The sequence below is a fragment of the Choloepus didactylus genome, chromosome X, assembly GCF_015220235.1.
Source record: "Choloepus didactylus isolate mChoDid1 chromosome X, mChoDid1.pri, whole genome shotgun sequence".
In the NCBI taxonomy this organism is placed as follows: domain Eukaryota; kingdom Metazoa; phylum Chordata; class Mammalia; order Pilosa; family Megalonychidae; genus Choloepus; species Choloepus didactylus.
The window spans coordinates 133,140,371-133,166,080 of NC_051334.1; the positions used below are offsets into that span (position 1 = coordinate 133,140,371).

General features: G+C 41.7%; 1 pseudogene; it reads right to left on the reverse strand.

Annotated features, from left to right (window-relative positions):
- Positions 1–21,501: 21,501 nt before the first annotated feature.
- Positions 21,502–25,710, reverse strand: part of LOC119522348 — a 52,453-nt pseudogene continuing 48,244 nt past the window's right edge.

A 25,710-nucleotide genomic window follows, 5' to 3' on the forward strand; every position in this document is an offset into this window, starting at 1 on the left:
CTATGGTGGTGTTTCTCCCATAGCCAGGACACACAGGTCAAGGAATCAAGGGGTGGAAACAGGAGTGGCACCACTCATTATCACTCCTAGTGATCCACTAGGTAAATTTTTGCTTCCTGTCCCTGCAAGCTTAAGCTCTGCTGGTCTACAGCTCTTAGTTCCCAAAGGAGTAGTGCTTCCACCAGGAAACACAGCAATAATTCCATTGAACTGGAAGTTAAGACTGCCACCTGGCCACTTTGGGCTTCTTATGCCTCTGAATCAACTGACAAGATAGGGGATTACCATACTGGCTGTGGTGATTGATCCTATCAAGGGGAAATAGCACTGCAACTACACAATGGAGGTAAAGGAGTGTTTTCCTGGAATACAGGAGATTCCTTAGGATGTTTCTTAGTACTATTGTGCCCTGTGATTAAAGTCAATGGGAAACCAATCTAAGCAGGACTACCAATAGCCAAGAAACTTCAGGAATGATGGTTTTGGTCACCCCACCAGGCAAAGAACCACAGCCAGCTGAAGTGCTTGCTTGCTGAGGGTAAAGGGAATGTGGAATGGATAGTGGAAGAAGGTAGTGATAAATATGAACTATGACCATGTTACCAGTTACAGAAATGAGGACTATGATGGCATGGATATTTCCTCCTTGTTTTGTTATGAGTATGTTTGTATTTGTCTATAAAGAAAATATCTTTGTTTTCTTCTCTGTGTTATCCCCTTATCATATGACGTATGCTGTGTTGTTCATTTCACAGTATTTAAGTTAAAGGAAATCAAGTTGAAGAGTCAAAGTCATCCAAGGACTTTCACCATATTCTGGGGAGATTTAGTGTGTTTCTGGTTGTACACAGGACAGCTGAGTATTGTTAGGCAAAATATATGTCTGTAATTGTTCTCCACTTAGAGATAAAGTATGATTTAAGGTGATATGTATAACTTAAATTGACAAGGGGTGGACTGTGATGGTTAGGTTCATGTGTCAACTTGGCCAGGTGATGGTGTCCAGGTGTCTGGTCAAGTAAGCACTGGCCTAACTGTTACTGCAAGGACATTTGTGGCTGGTTTATTAAATCATCAGTCAATTGATTGAGGCTGTGACTCATAACATCAACAAAGGGCATCTTCTGCAATGACAATTCAATCAAGTGGATTTAATCCAAGCAGTTGAAGACTTTTAAGGAAGAGAGGGAGAGGACAATCACTTCTTCTTCAGGTAGCCAGTGAAGCATTTCCTGAGGAGTGCATTGAAAACCTTCATCAGAGTTGCCAGCTTGCTGCCTGAGGAGTTCATCAAACACCTTCATTGCAGTTGCCAGTTTGCTGCCTGCCCTATAGAATTTGGAGTTGTGCATACCCACAGTTGCATGAGACACATTTATAAAATCTTATATTTATAGATCTCCCATGTTGATTCTGTTTCACTAGAGAACCATAACTAATACAACATATTTTCAAGGTTCATCCGTGTTGTTTCATGTATCAGCACTTCATTCCTTTTTACAGCTGAATAATATTTTATTGTATGTATATATCACATTTTATTTATCCATTCTTTTGTTAATAGGCACTTGGTTTGCATCCATATTTGGCAACTGGGAATAATGCCACTATGAACATTGGTCTGAAACTGAGTCCCTGCTTTTAATTCTTTGGGGGATATACCTACTAGTGGAATTTCCAGAACATATGGCAGTTCTATACTTAGCTTTCTGAGGAACAACCAAACTCTCTTCCTTAGTGCCTCTCCCATTTTACATTGCCACCAACAATGAATGAGTGTTCCTCTTTCTCTGCTTCCTCTCCAATATTTGATTTTTTCTGTTTTTCAATAGTATCCATTCTAGTAGGTGTTAAATGACCATTGTGGTTTTGATTTGTATTTCCCTAATAGCTAGTGATATTTAACATCTTTTCATGTGCTTTTTAGCCATTTGTATTTCTGCTTACAGAAATTTCTATTCAAGTATTTTGCCCATTTTTACAAGGATTGTTTGTCTTAATTTTTGAGTTGTAAGATTTCTCTATATATTCTTGATAATAAACCCTTATCAGATATGTGGTTTCCAAATATTTTCTTCCATTGATCAGGTTGCCTTTTCACTTTCATGAAAAAGTCCTTTGATGTGAAAAAGTTTCTAATTTTGAGAAGGCCCCATTTACCTATTTTTTTTCTTTTGTTGCTTGTGTTTTGGGTGTAAAATCTAAGAAACCACTGCTTACCACAAGATCTTGAAATACATCACCACATTTTCTTCTGGGAGTTTTATGGTCCCAGTTTTTATATTTAGGTCTTTGATCCATTTTGAGTTAATTTTTGTATAAGGTGTGAGATAGTGGTCCTCTTTCATCCTTTTGCCTATGGATATCCTGTTCTCCCAGCATCATTTGTTTAAGATACTATTCTGTCCCAGATAAGTGGAGTCGACAACCTTGCCAATTATCAATTGGCCATAGATGTGATGAGCTATTTCTTAACTCTCAATTCATTTCTTGTGGTCAATATGTGTATCTTTATGCCAGTACCATGCACTTTTTTAAAATTCAGCTTTACTGAGATATATTCACATACTGTACAATCAGCCATTGTGTACAGTCAACTGTTCACAATACCATTTTATAGTTGTGCATTCATCACCCCAATCTATTTTTGAAAATTTTCCATACACCAGAAATACTCAGAATCAGAATAAAAATAAAAATAAAAAAAGAACACCCAAATCCCCCCCATCCCACCCTATTTTTCATTTGGGTTTTGTCTCCATTTTTCTACTCATCCATCCATACACTGGATAAGGGGAGTGTGATCCACAGGGTTTTCACAATCACACTGTCACCTCTTATAAGCTACATTGTTATACAATCATCTTCAAGAGTCAAGGCTACTGGGTTGTAGTTTGGTAGATTCAGGTATTTACTTCTAGCTATTCCAATACATTAAAAACTAAAAAGTGTTATCTATACAGTGTGTAAAAATGTCCACCAGAGTGACCTCTTGACTCCATTTGAAATATCTCAGACACTGAAGCTTTATTTTGTTTCATTTTACATCCCCCTTTTGGTCAAGAAGATGTTCTCAGTCCCATGATGCTGGGTCCAGATTCATCCCCGGGAGTCATGTTCCGTGTTGCCAGGGAGATTTACACCCCTGGGAGTCAGGTCCCATGTAGAGGGCAGAGCAGCGAGATCACTCACCAAGGTGGCTTAGTTAGAGAGAGAGGGCCACATCTGAGCAACAAAGAGGCACTCAGGGAGAGAGTCTTAGGCACAATTATAAGCAGGTTTAGCCTCTCCTCCTCTCCTTGCAGCAACAAGCTTCACAGGGGCCAGCCCCAAAACAGAGGGCTCAGCATATCAAGCTCTCAGTCCCCAGTATTTGCGAGAACATCAGCCACAATCCAGGTGAAGAAGTCCAACACCTCTGCATTCTCCCCCAGCTTCTCAGGGGGACCCCAAATGTATATTTTTATTCTCCACCCAAATTAATTTAGGACATGTTGCCATTTCATTCTAATCTATACAGACCTACCATAGCTCACTTCCTATTCAAAGTTCTATGTAATTGTAGTGTTTGAACAAACTGACTGTAGAAGTTATATTGTTTAGAAAATATAGATCCTACACCAAATAAACATCTCTTCCCTTGATCTCACATGGAATTTGAAGTTTGAACACAGTCAGTTTCAACCTTTACCCTTTGGCCCAATTTGCTCTAGTTTTAACCAGATCTGCTTTATTGATATGTCTAAATTGAAGTCTGGGCTCTGTTTCAGCTTTTTTTTTTAACAGTTGTATGCGTTAATACTGATATTCATATCTGCTGAGCTCTAGCTATGAGTTTCAGGTGTCACACAGATACCCAATTTTCCAGAGACCAATCAGGTTATGTACAATGGGATAAACATCTTAGATTTTGGAGATAGCCATTACAATTCAGGAGTAGATTTGACTGCTGTAAGAGCTTACAATCTAGGAACCATTACAATAATCATTTCCCTGATAGGCCATCCTCTAAGATTTAATTCTGAGTTTTCACGTTGTAATTAGCCCATATTGGTGAGATATTATAGTGTTTGCTTTGGTTTCTGGTGTACTTCATTCAACATACTGTCTACAGGATCCATTCACCTCATTGCATGTCTCACAGCTTCACTCCTTCTCATAGTTGCTCAATGTTCTGTTGTATGCATACACCACAGTTCACCTTTCTGTTCCTCAGTATACCCTTAGACCCCCTCCACCTATTGCAAATCATGAACACTGCCTCCATAAACACCAATGTGCAAATGTCCATTCATGTCTCTGCTCTCAGATCTTCCAAATACATACCCCATAATGAGGTTGTAGGACCTTATGGCCTCACATACTTAGCTTCTTGTGGAGACGCCAGAGTGACCTCCAGAAAGGCTACACCATTTTGCCTCCTCATCAACAGTAAATAGGTACATCCATCTCTCCATGTTTTCTTCAGCACTTTTACGTCTATTTATATTTTTCCTATAATCTTACAGAGATATATTCAGGTAACATACAGCCATCCACAGTGTACAATCAGTTGTTCACAGCATCATCACATAGTTGTAAATTTGTCACCACAGTCAGCAATTGAACATATTGATTATTATGAGAAAGTGTTTTTTTTGGTGAATAATAAAAAAAGATAATAAAAAGAAAAATTAAAATGTCATACAATACAATATAATAATAAGGACAGAAGGCGATACCACTAGCAAGAATCCCATATCCTTCCCTTATATCCCCCTCTCATACACTTTTAACTTTGGTATATTGCCTTTGCTACATTTAATGGAAGCATATTGCAATGTTACTATTGAACATAGACTCCAGTTTGCTTTGATTATGTTTTTTCCCAAATACCATCCCCTTCTCAACACTCTTCATGGTTGACATTAATTTGTTCTCCCACATGTGAGAACATTTTTATATTTGTACATTTAGCAACAGTCATTGGCCACTCCATTTTTTGCCAAGTTTTACAGTCCCGGTCTTCATCATCTATCTTTACATCTGGTGTCATACATTCCCCTATCCCACTTCTTCCAGCCTTACTTACAGACATCTTTGTTCCATGTGCTTACAATATTGTAGTACCATTACACAGTATTATGCTATCTATTTCTGGATCTTTACAATCAGTCCTGCTGAACATTTCTGTATTCCTTCAGCATTAAATGCTTTTCTATCTCCCGGTAGCCTGTGTTATCAGATTTTAACTCAGAAAAATTTGCTCCTTAGTGTTATTTGATATTAGTGAGACCATACAGTATTTGTCCTTTTGTTTCTGGCTAACTTCACTCAACATAAGGTCCTCAAGGTTCATCCACATTATTATATCAGAACCATGCATTTTTGACCACTGTAGGCTTGTAATATGCTTTAAAGTCAGAAAGCATGAGTCCTCCAGATTCATTCTTCTTTTTCAATATGTTTTTGGCTATTTGGGGCCTCTCACCCTTCCAAATAAATTTCATAACTGGCTTTTCCATGTCTGAAGAGTAGGCTACTGGAATTTTGATTGGGATTGCATTGAATCTGTAAGTCATTTTGGATAGAATTGACATCATATTAATATTTAGTCTTTTAACACATAAACATGGAATGTCCTTCCATCTATTTAGGTATTTTTTTTCATTCCTTTAAGCCATGATTTTTTTTTTTTTTTTTTGGTTTTGTGTCCAAGTCCTTTACATTCTTGGATAAGTTTACTCCTAGATATTTGATTCTTTTAGTTGCTATTGTAAATTGAATTTAATTCTTGATTTCCTCCTCAGATTGCTCATTACTATTGTAAAGAAATGCTACAGATTTTTGCGTGTTGATTGTACCTGTCCACTTTGCTGAATTCATTTACTATCTCTAGGGATTTTGTTGTAGATTTTTCCAGACTCTCTTCAAAGAACCCTGGGGAGAGGGTTAGAAAAGACTCCTAAAAGGCTTTTGACATCTCCCCAATGAGGCACTTTCCTGGCCTGCCCAGCAGATTATGCTCTTTAGCAAACTTTTACCTGCCACCCTAAGAAGGCCCTGTGCCTTTGATCTTCCACAGCCTTCAGTGCTGTTGTGGGTGGGGTTAAAGCAATGACTGGGCAGTCTCTGTCCAGGGTTGGCTAAACGTGTGGCTCAAAGCCAAAAGCCAGCGATCACAATTTGCTCATCAAAAGCCATGACCTGTACTTGGCCAGGCTGCATCTCCCATTTTTAGAAGGAGGGCTTCCATGTCCCTCTCCATCTGCAGCAACCAACCCAAGACTGGACCTCAAAGCACCTTGCCTTGAGAGTGGGGAATGGGCTTCAGCAGCCACCATAGAGCAAGATACTTACAGTTCTTTACTGAAGTTTCTCAGCCTATTCCTCCTGCTCTTCCCTAGATGATGTACTTCTCCAGAGCCCCAGAGGAGTTGTTTCAGACACTTTCTGCCTGTCCACTAGCTACTTTTAGAGGATCATTGAGTACTGCAGCTCCCTACTCCACCATCTTCTCTGAAAGTCACCCTCATTTACTTTAGTTCTTTCTCCATTTTTCTCTTTATCACTGTGAGCATATTATGGATCATTATTTTAAAGTCTATGTGTGGTAAGTCTAGAGTCTGGTCCTCTTTGTTGGTGGAATCTGGATTTTTATCTTGTTCCTTTGTCTGGGCCACCATTTCCTATTTATTTGATTGTCTTGTAATCTTTTGTTGTTCATTGTAGTTTTTAATATTTTAAAGTGTTAAGTCTTGGATTTACTCCCTGGACTGTCCCTTAAGTTTTTACCCATCTAATTATTTGACAGATTTTCTTGAATGCCAGGAGCTAATCAAAACAAACCAAGTTAAAAATCTCCTTTTACATACTTTGCTATTGACTCTGCTTTGGCTGGTGGTCCCCTTCAGAGCTTAGTCCTCCTATCAAACAGATCAGCCTGAGGCAAATGGGAAGCGCATATTCCTCTATGTTTTATCTGAGTCTGTGTGGGGCAGGAGCCAGGGAATCTGCTTCCTCTCCTGGGCCTGTGATTTCTGGAGGCCCCAGGAATTCCCAGTTTACAGTCCAAGGAATTTGAGTGAACACTCCCTCTACTCCTTTTGAAACAGACCTCCTCTCCATCCTGGGTGCTCTTCTGAGTGACATAATGCATGTAGGCTTTTGCCCCAGGCCATTTAAACTTAATTATTTCTCACACTGTCCCCCCCCCCCCCCCTTTCTGCCAGCCTCTCTGCCTTCAGGTCAAACTTGCACAGGAAGATCCCAAGATGTTCCCTTTCTCAATCATCCACCTGATAGACTGGCACTGACATACATGCAAACCAGTTTACGTACAAACATGAACACCAGTTTACATACAAACATGCACACCAGTTTACATACAAGGACCACTCTGCTTCCTCTGAAGCAGGGCCAGGAGACCCACGATGGGAGTGAAAACTGGCTCCACACTGTGTTGTGGAGGGGGTGGGGGAGGAGCTAGCAAGGGCAACAGGAGCTTCTATTGCCTTTGAAGCTGCATTTTCTTATTTTAGCACACACCTGGTTAATGAAGCCCTTTAACTGCTTTCGCACTTTTGAGAAAGTTTACTCCCTAAGATTCCTCTTCTGCCTTTGCCCCATGGGGGTTGGAACAATGATAATGTTCAGAGCTGGCCCCAGTGATCTGCAGTAGTTGATCAAATGTAGAGATCTGGGACTAGACCACATATCCCTGAAGTTTGGAAGGCTACTTCTTTATGTCCCAACCTTGCACCAGCAAGCTGAGCCAGGAGCCAGAGCTCCAGTCCTCGCAGTTGCTGGCCAAAGAGCTGGGGTGGGTAGCTGCAAGGAGGGTGAAACTCATTGGTCTTTTTTGGTAAATTTAACAATTTACCAGCTGTGAGGCCCCAGCATCCAGGGCCCCAACTCCTACTCCATTATGAGCTACATGAAGCTGCCTACATGACCAGGAAAGACATTAACTCCCCTAATCACTGTTAGTAACCAAACCTCATGAGACCTTGTAACCAAATCTTGTGAAATCTTGTTGTGGCCAAATCTCACAAGACCCTGCTGAAACTCCCTTATCACAAACCTTTATAATCACCAGCCCCCTCCCTTGGCACTTCTCTCTCTTTCTCTGCATAGAATGCTCATTTCATTTTCCTGACCTGCTGCCATCAGGAAAATTCTTCTCCTATTTTGTAAGTCCCTAAATAAACTCATGGGTTACTCCATGCCAGGCATATTCTTTGGTCTTGGGACTAATCTGGGTTGGAACATTTGGCTTGCATCCAGCAAAACAAGGAATCATCAATTGTAAGTGGTATGATGAGTCCTGGGAAATAAGATTCCCTTGGGGGCCATCCTGTGATGGCCTGAAAGGTCCATGTGGGGAGGAGTGGCTGCCCTCCTGGATGAGTGGGGGCCACTGAGGGAGTATGGCAATGCCCAGAACTCCCTAGATGGATTGCTGGTTCTCCTGCAGCATGCTGGAGGACAGTTAGGATTTCATAAGAAAAGGGAGAGCTGTCAGGCCACCACAGCTCTTGCATGGCCTCTGATAGGAGCTGTGCACTTGACTACAGAAGATGCTCTGTCAGTCAGAGCTGATGTTTGCCACCTAGAAGGGGAAATTAAGTTAGAAAGAGACATGCAGATAGCCCAAGCAGATTTGAAGGATACATAAAATGAGAGGCTACTCTTCACAGATGAAAGTTTAGAGATATTAGCATGAAATTATGCTACACTGAGAGGGCACAAGCTGTTCAAAGTCAAGTCAGGCATACCATGATTTCTCCTGACTGGCATCGAGAACTGTGGGACCCCCATTGATTTTTCTGTAGATGAGGATGAGCCCCCATCTGACTGGGGACCTGAAAATGTGGAAAGTAAGCACGTTCATCCTCTGTTCCAACAAAAAATCAAAATGGAGCACATTCAACACCCTGACCCTCAAGCAGGGGGTGATGGTGCTGCAGCTGCTGCTGCCCTAATGGCTCCTCCTGATCAAAAGGTGCAGATTACAATGTGGAATTATACTGCTACTGAGTTATGGGAAATTAGGACTCAATATAACAAAAACTTAAAGAAATTTTCCAAATTGGCTGCTGTGCATGTGTGACACTGGCATGAGGGAAAACTGCTTTTGGCACATGAAATAAGCAAATTGGTCTCTATTACCATTCACCTTTCCTTTTCCAATGTATATATTCCTTAGCCACCTGAGCTGAGTCCAGCTCACTATTAAATTGGCTAGTGACTCAGTGTAAAGAAACTTGGCCCAATGTGGGGGACAAGCCCCAAGTCACCCCCTATTGAGGCATGCTTGATGAATTATAAGATATACTAATGGGTCTAGGAATGAAACATGCAGTTTATGCTGCTAACTTTGTAGAACCAGATAAAAAAATTTTGACTATGAGCATAAGAAACACAATTTTACACAGTGCCCTGAATCACTGTTATGAGACACTGGTACCTATTCTTAGCCCATTGGTGGGACAACCCATCTCCAGGGCTGCCCAAGTAGTAGTAGATCTAGGAGTATCTGACTACCTAAGGCAAAAAGGAGCTGGTATCAGGACTATGGGTCATGTACCATAGAGACATGACAGTCCAAACTGTGTGTTGCCTAGACAGATGTGGGCTGACCTAATAGCTGTCAGCACTAAAATTGGAGATATTGGTAGACAACCAAACTTTGTGCTGGTAAGGTTATGGAACAAGTTACCAAAAAAAGCAGAGATGCACCAAATTTAGAACCAGATTATCAGAGGGAGAAATGAACTTTGGTTGAAAAACTCGGTCCTTACCTTATAAAGAGACCACTGCTCCCCTGCCAAGGAGGCTTGGCAAACCCCTTTTGCCTTCACACAGGGGATGGGCCAACATCCCCAAATAAGAGCTATATATGGGGACACTGGTTATCAGAGTGCAAATATTGAGTTAACTATTTTTTGTTATCCCACTAATGAACTTAGAGTTTTGGCACTGGTGAATACTGGAGCAGAATGCTCCCTAACATATGGAAAATGAATTAAGGCAACACAACAGCAAACTATTCTGGGTGAATTCTGTTTCTGGTGCTAAGTAGTCAAAACCATCCAAAGAGGACATGCTAAGTGGTCACTGGTAAATGCACCATTCCCCAGACACATGGTGGCAGTGCATCAATATGGGTTACCAGGAGTCTATCAAGAAATCACTGCCACCATTAAGGAATTGGAAGGAGTAGGCATTATAATCCCCACTCACAGCTTATTTAAAAGCCCAGTCTGACCAGTGAAGAAGCCTGTTTCTGCCTGGATGACTATCGATTATAGAGAACTTAACCATTTAACCCTTCCTTTGTTTGCCAGTGTACCCAATGTGGGCTAATTTGTTGCAGGACTTAAGTGCCAGTTTCATTTTGTGTTGGAGGATCTTGCTAATGCCTTTTTTAGCATTTCTTTAGTTTCCTCCAGCCAGCCTGCATTAACCTTCATGGGGGGGATGGGATAACAACGGTGGGTGGACATTTACCATGCTACCACAAGGATATCTTCATGGCCCTACTATTTGCCATGGTTTGGTAACTCAAGATTTGAAAATGTGGAAATCTATGGCAGAGGTCACTCTCTTTCATTATATTGATGATATAATGTTGACAACTCTCTTGCAGACTTGGAAACCACCACAAATATTATCCCCTCTGCTGTTGTTGATAATGTGCAAAATTAGCCAACACCCCACACACCTAAGCAGCTAATGGCTCTCTTTGGTTTGTTGGATTATTGGATGCCATTTATACCCCATTTAGAAGAAATCCTAATACCTTTGTATGTCCTAATAAGGAAAGGAAGAACATGGAATGGGACATTCCACATTAAGCTGCCTTTGAAAAGGCTAAATGAGCCATCACAGAGGTTCAAGCTAAAAGGGGGTGTGGACCCAGACATGCCTTGTGAATTGGATGTGGCCAGTACCAATATTGGCTTTGGGTGGGGCTTGTGGCAAAGGCAACAGGCACAATGAGTTCCCCTCAGCTTTTGGTCTCAGCTTTGGAAAGGGGCTGAGCTATGATATACCCCTTAGAAAAACAACTATGTGCTGCTTAAAATGCCCTGCTACAAGTTGAAGGACTAACGTAAAAATGCCCTGTGTCATTGCACACTGCCATACCCATACAGGGGTGAATAAAAGACATAGCAAATAAACCACATTCAGGGAGGGCTCAGCTTAGCACTGACCAAATGGAAAGCCTATCTGCTGCAATGCAGTGTCTTTAACAACAGTCCCATAAGTGCAGAAATGCATGCTATTTTAGGACCAGTTTCCTATGTGGAAGAACAATGCTTGCCCCTCCCTGTTGATCCTTCCAAGGTGGCTGTTTCTGTGCCCACCATTGACAGATGTGGCAGTATTAAAGAGTCTTCCTGGTATACTGATGGATCAGCACATGGGCAGACCATCATCTTGCAGCAGTAGCTGTACAACCTAGTACAGACACCATATGGTGGGAAATTGGGACTATGCAAAGCAGTCCATGGGCTGAATTAAGGGTTGTATGGATGGTCATTGGTCACAACCAGCAGTTGCACTATTTTTACTGAAAACTGGGCAGTATACCAGGGGTTAACAGTGTGGATGGGCACTTGGAAGCAAGAGCAATGGAGCATTGCTGGCCATCCCTTATGGGGGAAAGAAATGTGGGAAGATATCTGGGATGCCTACTACAACTTCATGTTTCTGTCCATAACACTGACTCTTTATCTGGTGTGCCAGTTTGAATGTATTGTGTCCCCCAAACACCATTATCTTTGATGTTATCTTCTGTGGGCAGACGTTATCAGTGTTGATTAGATTTCTTTGAGTGTTACTTCGGAGATGTGCCCCACCCAGCTGTGGGTGATGACTCTGATTGGATAATTTCCATGGAGGTGTTGCTCCTCCCATTTGAGGTGGGTCTCAGTTGATCAGTGGAGCCATATAAATGATCTGACATAACAGAGGGAACACAGTGAAGCCGTGAGTGATGTTTTGAAGAGGAGCTACAGCTAAGAGGGACACTTTGAAGAAAGCACAGGAGCTGCAAATGAGAGACAGTTTTGAAGATGGCTGCTGAAAGCAGACTATTGCTCCAGAGAAGCTGAGAGAGGACAAATATCCCAAGTGCAACTAAAAATGACATTTTTGAGGAACTGCAGCCTAGAGAGGAACATCCTGGGAGAAAGTCATTTTGAAACCAGAACTTTGGAACAGACGCCAGCCACATGCCTTCCCAGCTAATAGAGGTTTTCCAGACACCATTGGCCATCCTCCAGTGAAGGTACCTGATTGCTGATGTGTTACCTTGGACACTTTATGGCCTTAAGACTGCAACTGTGTAACCAAATAAACCCCCTTTTATAAAGGCCAATCCATCTCTGGTGTTTTGCATCCCAGCAGCATTAGCAAATTAGAACATCTGGCAATATCAAAGCAGATACTTTAGCAAAAGTTTGTAGCCTGGAACCAACACGGAACAAGGCTGCTGAATGGCTAGATAGGAAAACAGGGCAACAAGGACACCAGACTTTGTGGAGACTAGTGCAACAATCCCAGTTACCCATCATGGGGCAATGGCTGAAAGATGTTGTGTTGTGGATGCCTGCCTCTCCTGCTCACTGCAATGACCAAGAATGCTTCCTCACCAACTCAGGCACATTGGCTGCAAGCAGATCCAATTCACCACATGGCAAGCAGACTACATAGGGCCCCTTCCCTTTTCTGAGGGTCAAAATATGCCTTTACAGCCATAGACATGGCTACTGGGCTGTTACTGGCCTTCCCAGTAGGAAAAGTGAACCAGAGGGCTACAATGAATAGCCTAGAGAAATTAAGTATTTTCTTTGGGGTCCCCACACTTATGGAAAGTGATAGAGGGAACCTCTTTACTGGACATTTAAGCCAAGCTAAGGCTACTGAACATGACATCTTATGGACATTTCACTTGCCATACAACCCCACAGCAATGGGGTTAATAGAAAGAATGTATGTGCTTTTGAAAGAGCAGCTAAAAGATGACAAACAGTCCCTGTAGCAGTGGACCTGTCAGTTATATCCAACCCTCATGAGCCTCAATTCATGACCTTGAGAGCCACTTCGGCACCTGCTGTATTGGAACTGCAGGGCCCATGCAAGTGCTGCAATTTCATGTAAAAGGACCAGCAATGTCACAACCACAATGACATGAAAATAATTTGCTCTTGCCTGCACACAAGCAATTGAAATTGAGGGAAATAAGGTTGATTGGCTGTGGTCTGGGCAATACAGCTGTGTTGGTTGGCATTGGAGTCATCTAAGATTTAAGCATTAAATCACAGTTTATATAACCAACCAGGGCACCCCTCCCCATACCTCAAGGTTCTGTATATATGACTTTGTGGACATGCATTATCCCTAAGCTAACTGTAGATTTTACTTCAGAAGACTCCCTGCAATTGCATTGGAGGATAGTGTGGTATCTAAAACCCCCTCACAGCACCCCTTCCTCAGGATATCTTTTGTCCACTAATGGAAACTTAGACTGGAAATTGTTAGATCAGGAGGGATTACCCTTATTGTTCCACTTAAACATCTTTGTTTTCATCCACAGCACCCTATGGACCTCAGTGCTAACTCATGCCCACAACTGAACCTGATGTTGGGTTTGCAGACTAGCCACCTTTACATGCTACTGGCTTTTCTTGGACTGTAACTCTTACAAATTTGACTGTGCAGAACACCCTGCTGGCTTGGCAGAATTCAATGAATCAGAAAATAAGACTGAAAATCACAGATTTTATCAATTGTCAGCAGCATCTCTCGGTGTGTTTGTTATCTCCTTGTGAGGGGATTCCTAGTGTTCTGTTGTCTCTTATCCTGCACTGTCTGCCCTATGTTCAATTAGTCTGCTGCATGGGTGTGGACTGTGAGGCCCCAGGGCCCCAGGGCCCCACCTTGCCCTCCATTATGAGCTGCACACAGCTGCCTACATGACCAGGAAAGACATTAACTCCCCTAATCACTGTTAACCAAATCTCATGGAAACCTGTTGTAGCCAAATCACGTGAGACACTGCTGATACTCCATTGTCACAAACCTTTATAAGCACCCCCACTTGGTAGTTCTCTGTGTGTGGAATTCTGACTTCACTTCACCCACCAGCCATCGAGAAGAATCTTCTTCTGTTTTGTAAGTCCCCAATTAAACTCACTGGTAATTCAGTGCCAGGAGTGTTATTTGGTCTTGGGGATAATCTGGGTTGGAACACCAGCCTCTTCCTCCTGCTTCTTGCTGGATGCTTCACAGTGTTCCCCCATTCTCTGGAATTTCAAAGTGGTTGATCAGATAGTTACTGCTAGTTCAATAGTTATTTTGTTGAAGAGACGTATTCCCAGAGCTTCCTACTCCATCTTCCCACAATTCTCCTCAAGTATATAAATTCTTTGACTCTGATCCTTTGCCTGGAAATAATAACATCTTTCATAACTAAATAATAGTGTTTTCCAAAAAATAATAATAACAATAATGATAAACATAGTGATTGCTAAATATGTTAGACAGTTTATGTACATTTTATTTAATCCACCCTGTCATTCTCATTTCCATTTCTTTCTTCATTTTCTGTTCTAAATGTTCCCCTCCACCTTAGAAAAACTTTACACTATATATACAACACAGTAAATATTTCACCACCCTTTATTCTGAAGCAGATGGCATCTGTTCCATGCTCAGCCCCATTTCAAGATTTGGAACCTGAGACATAGGTTAAATTACTTGCTCCTGTTAGGCAGTTAGGGAACAGTAAGGCTTACTTGATCCCAGGAATCAGGCTTCACATCCCTTATGTTCAATTTCTTAGCCATGCCATCTCCTTACTTTCCTGACCTTAGATGTAGATAAATGGAAGGGTCAATTAATGGAAATTGGAGTAAATAAGATAAGGAAAGCAGCGGGGACTAAATCTGCCAGACTCATTTTAACCTTTATCTGAGAACCATTTTGTGGATTTTCAGAAATAAATGTAAGATAGTTTGATGAAAAGTAGTTTCCTGCTAGGCACATCCCTTGTAAATTGAGTATAAGGTTGGGAAGGCTTAAATTGGGTTGCATGACAATTAATGGGTTTGGACAAGATTGTTCCTAAATTCCCTATCATAGCTAATTACTATTTTCTGATGCTATGAACATTAGCATGCCACCATAAGCATTCATATGCATAGTATCTGACTGTCTAATCCAAAAGAAAAAGAAGATGATGCAATGAAACCTGCATTCTTCTTAATTTCTAGTAGACAATGACTTTTAAATGGCACTTGATTTTTGATGATCCTATTTATCATTTTGCTTCTCAAGGTTGAGAGGAAGAGAATGTGTTACACACTATCATGTAGTGCATATTTCAATATAATATCAAGCTGTTGAGAATATGCCATGTGTTTCCTGCTAATGTTGGAAATCATTTTAATGAGCAAAAAAATAATCAAACTGTCCACTAGGTATATGGTGTAGTAATCAGTTGTTCTGGTTGATCAAGACAGGTTGGAGGGAACTGAACAGGAACCCTGGAGGATTTACTTTCAAGCTGCATTATTTGTCTAATGATACGGGGAAGAACCTTGTAAACCTAAGGTAATTTTAGGAGTTTAAGCAAGCTTTAGTGCTATGGGCATTATGGGGCAAAGAAAAACTGAATCACAATTTTTTGCAAAACTGTATAATACAGAGAAAATGCAATGTAGTCCCATCAAAGGACAGTTCATACAAATGTGCTCTATATCTCCTCCCTCCCATTTTCTAGAGGGTTTCTCTTTTCAATGATCTCTCTGTGCTGCTTGAGCAGTGTTCTAGTTTGCTAATGCTGCTGGAATGCAAAACACCAGAGATGGGTTGGCTTTTATAAAAGGGGGTTTATTTGGTTACACAGTTACAGTCTTAAGGCCATAAAGTGTCCAAGGTAATGCATCAACAGTCAGATACCTTCACTGGAGGATGGCCAATGGTGTCTGGAAAACCTCTATTAGCTGGGAAGGCATGTGGCTGGCATCTGCTCCAAAGTTCTGGTTTCAAAATGACTTTCTCCCAGGATGTTCCTCTCTAGGCTGCAGTTCCTCAAAAATGTCACTCTTAGTTGCTCTTGGGGCATTTGTCCTCTTTTAGGTTCTCTGGAGCAGAAGTCTGCTTTCAACAGCCATCTTCAAACTGTCTCTCATCTGCAGCTCCTGTGCTTTCTTCAAAGTGTTCCTCTTGGCTGTAGCTCCTCTTCAAAATGTCAGTCTCAGCTGCAATGAGTTACTTCTGTTTGTCAGCTCATTTATATGGCTCCAATTATTTAATTCAGACCCACCATGAATGGACGGGCCAACACCTCCATGGAAATTATCCAGAGTCGTCACTCACAGTTGGGTGGGGCACATCTCCACGGAAACACTCAAAGAATTACAATCTAATTATCACTGATAGGTCTGCCCACACAAGATTGCATCAAAGATAATGGCATTTGGGGGAACATAATACATTCAAACTGGCACATTCCACCCCCTGGACCCCAAAATGACATTATCTTTCCATATACAAAATACATTCATCCCACAACAATGTCACGGAAACCTAAATCATTTCAGTTACAATAAGATCCCATCAAAATCAATTATAGGCATGGTCAGTCTTAAGTCATAATTCCCCTCTGACTGTGGACCTATAAACTTAGAACAAGTTATGTGCTTCCAATATAAAAAGGAGAGACATTCATAGGATAAACATTCCCATTGCCATAAGGAGAAACTGAAAGGAAAACAGGGTTCACAGGACTAAAACAGTTCCTAAAACCTGCAGGACAAACTACATTAGATTTCAAAGTCTGAGAGTCATTTACAGAATGAAGTTGCATCGGGAGTCTAACCCTTCCTAAGGGCCTTTGTGGCAGCCCTTTACTATCCAAATGCTTGGGTGAGTGCTCCAACATATTCACACACTGGGGAGACCATCTTCTTGGCCCCACCCTCCTTAAACACTGGGGCAGCACCCTGATTCCCTCCCATCTCTGGGGCAAATACTCAACCCCTTCAGAACAGTTGTGTGGCAGCCAGGCTCTCCCCAGTTCCCTGGGAATGTGCTCCACCCTCTTAGGGACCTGGGGTGGCAAAACTTTTCCACAGCATTGAGGAGGAATGCCCACCCTTGACCTCTGGGGCAAACTCACCCTTTCCATACATGTGGGCCACTCTGCTCTCCCAGCTCTGTCTTTGAAGAAATTTTTCCTTCAATTTGTTCCTAGTCTGTCTACTCCAGTCCAGACCAGCAACAGCTCCATCTATAAAGATCTCACAAAAATTGTGTTGGCTTCGCATGAAGCACACGGGTTAAAGCCGTCAGACCATAGGACTTTCCATAAATCCTTTCTGCTTATCTCCTTTTCCAATCTTGGCTTGTACTGAAATGGAGGCTGGGTTCCATGTTTGGTTACATCCTCACGTTGGGCTGTAGCTGCTGGGATTCCACCCCATGGAAGCCCATAATTTTCCAATCCATCAGCTTCTGGTTTCTTTGAACCCAAGAGTTCAGTTCTAAGTTTATCTCTCTCTACTCACATTTTACTATAAGCTGCAAGGAGAAGCCAGTGTACATCCTCCACACCTAGTCTGGAGATCTCTTTAGCTAAGTATTCCAGGTTGTCGCTTTCAAATTCTTCCTTCCATCTGACACCAGGACTCAATTTTGCCAAATTCTCTGCCACTTTAAAACAAGGATCACCTTTATTCCAGTTCACAGCAACACATTCATCATTTTTCTTCAAGGCCTCATCAGAAGTATCTTTAGAGCCCATATTTCCACAGTATATTCAAAGCAGTTTAGGCCTTTTCTATCAAGCTCCTCACAATTCTTCCAGAATCTTCCCCTTATCCATTTAAAAAGCCACTCCAATATGTTTGGTATTTGCAAACTCAGCAGCAAAAGCACCCCACTTCTGGCACCAAAATCTGTTCTAGTTTGCTAATGCTGCTGGAATGCAAAACACCAGAGATGGATTGGCTTTTATAAAGGGGGTTTATTTGGTTACACAATTACAGTCTTAAGGCCATAAAGTGTCCAAGGTAATGCATCAACAATCAGGTACCTTCACTGGAGGATGGCCAATGGTGTCTGGAAAACCTCTATTAGCTGGGAAGGCATGTGGCTGGCATCTGCTTCAAAGTTCCGGTTTCAAAGTGGCTTTCTCCTAGGACATTCCTCTCTAGGCTGCAGTTCCTCAAAAATGTCACTCTTAGTTGCTCTTGGGGCATTTGTCCTCTCTCAGCTTCTCTGGAGCAAGAGTCTGCTTTCAATGGACATCTTCAAACTGTCTCTCATCTGCAGCTCCTGTGCTTTCTTCAAAGTGTCCCTCTTGGCTGTAGCTCCTCTTCAAAATGTCAGTCTCAGCTGCACCGAGTTTCTTGTGTTTGTCAGCTCATTTATATGGCTCCAATGATTTAATTCAGACCCACCATGAATGGGTGGGCCAACACCTCCATGGAAATTATCCAATCAGAGTCATCACCCACAGTTGGGTGGGGCACATCTCCACGGAAACACTCAAAGAATTACAATCTGATTAACACTGATTACACAAGATTACATCAAAGATAATGGCATTTGGGGGACATAATACATTCAAACTGGCACAAGCAGTATCTTTTTTTTACTGAATCATTCAAAAAAGTGCACTAGCATGCTCTATTAACTATAGGATTAAAATAACAAGGACAAAAGTCAGTCTTACTTGACCTGACAGCTTCCTTCCGGTACCAGTCTATTTCTCTACTCTCTTTCATAGCAAAATTGTATGTTTTTCAGGCTTTTAAAATTATTAGCATAGTATCATACTGTACTTAAGATTCCACAACAGTTTGTTTCCTTAAGCTTGTATTTTTCATTTGTCTGTTTTGATAAACATTGTTTGATTTATCTTGACTGCTATGTATGACTATATTTCAATTTATTATTCAGTCAACTTTTGACAACAATTGAGTTTTGTTTTGTTTTGTTTTTGCTATTTCCAACAATACTAAATAACTGTTCTAGTATATATTTTCTTTTGATCTCAGGTAAGGAAATCTATAGAGCATATACTAAAGAGTGGAATTGATGGGTAATAATGTATGCACATATTCATCTTTAAAAGATATTGTCAAATTGCTTTCCAAAGTGATTATACCATTGTCTCCTGCTACCATCACTATGAGTTTTCCAGTTTTCACACATCTTTGCTTATATAGTGTGTCAGAATAAAAATTTTATCAAATTGTTGTGGGTGAAATTTTAACTATTTTTTGTTTTATTTTTATTCTCCCGACTACTACTGAGCTAGAGCAACTTTTCATATATGCATTGAAACTTCCAGTTTATGACTATCTGACTTCCATATGCATCTTTTGCTGATTTTTCTTTTGGGCTTTGTTCCAGTTTGCAAATGCTGCCATTAATCAAAATACCAGAAATCAATTGGTTTTTATAAAGGGAATTTATTAGGTTACAAATTTATAGTTCTAAGCCCATAAAAGTGTCCAAATTAAGGCATCAACAAGAGGATACTTTCTCTGAAGAAAGGCCGATGGCTTCTGGAACACTTCCATAAGCTGGGAAGGCACATGGCTGGCATCTGTTGGTTCTTTGCTCCTGGGCTACATTTCAAAATGGCTTTCTCTGGAATGTTGCTGGGCTTCTGTCTCTCTTACCTTCTCTCAGTTCTCTGCTTGGTTCTCCTGGTGCATTTTTCTCTAAGCATCTGAGAGTCCTCTCTTAGCTTCTCCATGGCAAATTCAGTCTGTCTAATGTACATTTTCACTGAATTGTTACCACTTTTAAAATATACTTTGTTTTTTGATGCCTCCCTCAACCAGATCAATCTCTCCTAAAACTCATGTTCCACTCAGTATGTAAACTTCAAAGGATTATTGCAGGTTTTTATGTATTTTATTGAAAACTTATTTTTTGAGGAAGAACCAGTTGAATTTATCAGGGTAGTTAGTTCTTTACAATGGTAGTGCTTGGCTCGGGCCTGGGCAGGGGGTACCGCCAGACCCTCCCCATGCTACCTGGATCTCTAGAAGGTGGGACCTTTTTTTCCACTTTAAAGTCTTTATTATCCTGAACATAAAAGACAGAAGTCCTCTAGGATATAACAGAGTTCTTTATGTGGAAATATTATTTTTTTACAAGTGAAAAAATAAATAACTCTTGGAATAAGGCTTATATGCTAATATGTGCCACAAAAAGTAGAGTTCTAATATTTGACAAAATGTGCAAAGAAACAAATGCATAAACACATTACTGCTACATTAAGGCAATATGAAAAGCATACTTAGAAATCTCAGTAAATGGCAGGGTAAGTTTCTAGCTTTAATTAGCTAGTATTGCACCTGATAGTGTCATTTAGGTTTCCCTACATCCCAGAAAACCCACTAGATGACCAGCATCCAAAATGCCTAAGTGAGAGTGGAAAAATGTTTAAGAATACAGAAACAAAAAGAATAAAAACCCCTCCAAAACATATCGAGGCATCAACCAAAAGTTAGTACTTAAGCATTTATCCCTCACTGCCCCACCCCCAAGTAAAGTACACACTATCTAGGATACTTACGGTAAGGCTGTGAAAGTCTTGATAGTTCAACCAAAAGAACACCAATGGGTGAAGTTGGAGTGGGTGCTTGGGAGAACTAAAGGACCACCATGGCATGGACACCATGAAAATTCATCTCTAAGTGAGCAGCCATTTCCCTTCCCAAGGAGAATGTTCTCTTTTTTTAATCTTAAAATATTTCACGAAATCAAGTGTCCCAAAGAGTGCTTGATCACCCCACAGAAATCTCATAACCAAAATGGTAGTAGTTGACAATTGAAAAGTTGGAAGGGAGGAAGTGGGGAGAGAAAAGGAATAAGAATGCCACTCACACTGAGGTATCTATTTTCTATTAGCCAGACTGAGATAGCTTAGCATCTCCAAATTTCTTTTTGTCTGCATCTCCAAGCATCTGTGTTCACTCAGGTTATCTCCAAAATGTTTCTCTCAGCTTCTCTCTGAGCTCCTTCTCAACATGAGCTCTATTAAAGGACTCTAGTGATCTAACTAATACCCACCTAGAATAGGTGGGGTCGCATCTCCATGGAAATAATTTAATCAAAGGTCTCACCCACAGTTGGATGAGCCACATCTCTATGGAAACACTCAATCAAAAGTTTCCACCCAAGAAGATTGGATTCAAAGATCATGGCTCTTCTGGGGTCCATAATAATTTCAAAATGGCACAGGCTTTTAATGTATTTTTCCCCTTTTTTATTTGTTGTTAATATAGTCTGGATACCAATATTTGGGCGATTATATTCTTCCTGTCTAAATATTTCTTAAGCATGGTGTAATGTTTATGTAGAGAATTTGTGTGTGTGTAACTAAGGAGAGAGTCGGTTTACTCACACAAGTGGGGAGGACAGACAGGTCAGCAGCAGTGGGGACTGTGGGTACACAGGGACAGCAGGAAAGGGTGTGCCTGGATCTCAGGCATCCTTGCCGGCCTCAGGATGTTTCTGCCACAAGGGCTTGTCCAGGGTGCCACGTAGTCTGAAGGGCACACAGCAGTGGGGGCACTGGAAACAGATGCCACCGAGCCCCAGGCCATGCATGAGGCAGTGGCGGTTGAGCTTGCTGATCTAGGCACAGGCGTAGGGACACTGGTCGCAGGCATAGGGCTGCTCACCTGTGTGCGAGCGCATGTGCACCTTTAGGTTGCTGAAGGAGCTGAGGGTCTTCTTGCACACAGGGCGGGTCCGGCTCCACTGGCTGCTCACCCCAAGGCCCTTGGCCAGGGATGTCGGCCCCACCACGGCAGACACAGCCGTGGCCACCTCTGCCAGGCCCAGCAGTGGGTTCTCTGGGGCCTCTGCCTCTGTATGATAGATGGACATTCCGTGGTCCCACTGGGCGTGGCACGGCAATCTCCAGGCCTCTATAAACTTTCTGCCGCAGTGGAGGCGGATCAAGGCTTTCTGGTCCTCCAGTTCTGAGCCTTGCCTGGGACTGGGGCCTCTGAAGAACTGGCAGCCCAACTTCTTGTGGTCCATGAAGGCAGTAAAGTCCTCCAAAGGGAAGGTCTGCAGGCAGCGGTCGCAGGTCAACAGATCTGGGCTTCTGTCGGTCTCGGGCTGGCGGTAGAGAGGGTTGGGGATCAAAGGCATTCACAAAGCTCACTGGCTTTGCGTGCCAATGGCGTGGAGGGTGGCCCCTGTGGGCATAGATCTGGGGGAGTGGCGGGATTCACCCCCGAACCGGTCCGGCTTGGGCAGCTGCTTCGGCAAAAAGGGCCCTAACCCCGGGGCATGTAAGGGCTGCGCCTTTGGATACGGCTTCACTTCAGTGACAAGGTCCTGCATCTCCGTCTTGTGGTCTGGTTTAGCGGCGGACGTGAGGTCTACTCGGCAGAGTGTGCTGCCAGCCTTGCGGTGGAACTTGGGTCACAGGAAGGGAGGGTGGGCAGGCAATCAGAAGACGCGCTGGTTTAGCTCAGTCAGAGGCGTGTGTGCTCAGTCCAAGGCGCTCAGGTGAGTGTCTGCAGCCAGCTCGTGAGAATTCTTACCTGTACTGGCCCTGGCTCTGACTCCACCCTCTGTCATGGCAACTCAATTGAGGCGGAGCCCACTGGGACTGGCAAAGTGGCCAAACCTAATCACACCCAGTTGGCACAATGCTGCATAGAGGATGCTATTCCTGATGCCATTTTAGGGCAGGTGAAGTTGAGGCCTAGGGGGCCCACACACCCCCGCAGTGAGAAAATGGTGAGCCCATGTTTCTAAGTAGGTGCCTAATAGTAATCTAAGCTATACACACTAGGAAATGAATTCAACAAACATTTATTGAGTGCCTACTGTGTGCCAGGCCCTGTTTTAGGCCCTGGGAAATAGCAGTGAACAAAACGGATACAATCCCTGCCCTCATGGAGCTCATACCCTAGTGGGAAAGATGAGCATGTGAAATACAGACTGCTTTCCAGGATGACAAGTGCCATGGAGAAAGATAAAACTAGGAAGAGGGGCAAGGTTATTGGGGCTGACGGCTTCAGTTTTCTCCCCGCTGCCAGGTAAGGGTAGGGTGGAATTGAGGCCTGAAGGCAGAGAGAGAGCCAGCAGGATTTTGTATTCAAACACAACAAGGAGGAGGGTGACAGAGGGGTAGGTGACTGAGGTATGCAAAGAAAAGGGGTTAGATACAAGAGGATCTTCTTTATTTTGTTTTGTTTTATTTTATTTTTCAATTTTAGAACATTTTCATTGCTCCTAAAAAGAAAAACTCCATACCCCTTATATCCACCTATTGTTGACACTTAGCATTGGTTTTGTAATTTTGTTACAATTGATGAGACGATATTGAAATATTACTGTTAACTGTAGTCCAGAGTTTGCATTAGGTATATTTTCCCATATATGCCACCCTATTATTAACACCTTGTAATAGTGACGATTATTTGTTATAGTTCGTGAAAGAACTTTCTTATATGTTTACTATGAAACACATTCATCGTCCACAATAGTTTTCACTGTGTTATACATTCCCATGTTTCATCCTCTAGCTTTCCTTCTAGTGACATACATGACCATAAACTTTCCCTTTCAACAGAAATAACATGCACAATTCATTGCTTTTAATTACACTCATGATCATGGACTACAATCACATCTATCCATTTCCAAATATTTACCTTTTTAAAAATTCTGCATAAATAAGCATCAGCTCCCCATTACTCTATGCTCATTCTATTTCCTGGTAACCTATATTCTAGATCCATGAGTTTGCTCATTATAATTAGCTCATATTAAGGAGCTCATACAGTATTTGTCCTTTTTCATCTGGCTTATTTCACTCAACGTAATGTCCTCAAGGTTCATCCATGTTTTCACATGAATCTGGACGTCTTTCCTTCTTACAGCTGTATAATACACCATCGTATGTACATACCACATTTTGTTTATCCATTCATCAGTTGATGGAAACCTGGGCTGTTTTTATCTTTTGGCAATTTTGAATAATGACGCTCTGAAAATCAGAGTGTAGAAGTCTGTTTGTGTCCCTGCTTTCATCTCTTCTGAGTATATACCTAGTAGTGGCATATGGCAATTCTACACTTAGCTTCCCGAGGAACTGCCAAACTGTCTTCTACAGTGGCTGTACCATTTTACATTCCCACCAGAAGTGACTGTGTTCCTATTTCTCCACATCCTGTAAAACATTTGGAGTTTTCTGTCTTTTTTTTTTAATAGTGGCCAAACTAGTAGGTGTGAAATAATATCTAATTTTGGGTTTGATTTTCATTTCCCTAATAGCTAGTGATGTTGAGCATCTTTTCATGTGCTTTATAGCCATTTGAATTTCCTCTTTAGAGAAATGTCTATTCAAGTCCTTCACCCATTTTTAAATTGGGTTATTTGTCTTTTAATTGTTGAGTAGGATTACTTTATATATTCTGGATATTCAACCCTTATTGGATACGTGGTTTCCAAATATTTTATCCCATTGTGCAGGCTGACTTTTCATCTTCTTGAGAAAATCCTTAGAAGCACAAAAGTATGTACTTTTGAGGAGGTCTCATTTATCTATTTTTTTTCCTTTTGTTGCTTGTGCTTTGGGTGTAAAGCCTAAGAAACCACCACCTACCACAAGATATGGAAGATGCTTTCCTACATTTTCTTCTAGGATTTTCATGATCCTGGTTCTTGTATTTAGTTTTTTGATCCATTTCTAATTAATTTTCATGTGTGAGCTAGGCTTCCTCCTTCATTCTTTCAGATATGGATATCCAGTTCTCCCAGCACCATTTGTTGAAGAGACTGTTCTGTCCTAATTGAATGGACTTGGCAGCCTTGTCAAAAATCAATTGGCCATTCATATGAGGGTCTATTTCTTAATTCTGAATTTGATTCCATTGTTCAATATGTGAATGTTTATGCAAGTACCATGCTTTTATGACCACTGTAGGTTTATAATACGCTTCAAAGTCAGGATGTGTGGATTCTCCAGTTTCATCCCTTTTCAAGATGTTGTTGGCTATTAAGGGCCCCTACCCATGCCCATAAAATTGATCATTGTCTTTTATATTTCTGCAAAGTAGGCTGTTGGAATTTTAATTAGCATTGTGTTGAGTCTGTAAAGCATTTTGGGTTGAATTGACATCTTAACAATATTTAGTCTTCCAATCCATGAACATGGAATGACTTTCTTTAGGTCTTCTTTCATTTCTTTCAGCAAAGTTTTGTAGTTTTCTGCATACAGGTCCTTTACATCCCTGGTTAAATCTTTTCCGTGTGATGGTTAGGTTCATGTGTCAACTTGGTCATGTGATGGTGCCCAGGTGGGTGGTCAAGCATGCACTGGCCTGTTACTGCAAGGACATTTGTGGCTGTTTAATAAACCAGAAGGCTGGTTTATTAAATCATCAGTCAGTTGGCTGCAGCTGTGACTGATTACATTCAATGATGGATGTGTCTTCCACAATGAGAGAATGCAATCAACTGGATTTAATCCAGTCAGTTGAAGACTTTTAAGTGAGACAGATAAGGATCTTCACTTCTTCGGTGACCAGGGAAGCGTTTCTTGAGTTCATTGAAGTTGGCAGTTCATTGCCTGAGGAGTTCATCGAACACGTTTATCGGAGTTGCCAGTCTGCTGCCTGCCCTACAGAATTTGGACTCGTACATACCCACAGTTGCATGAGACAC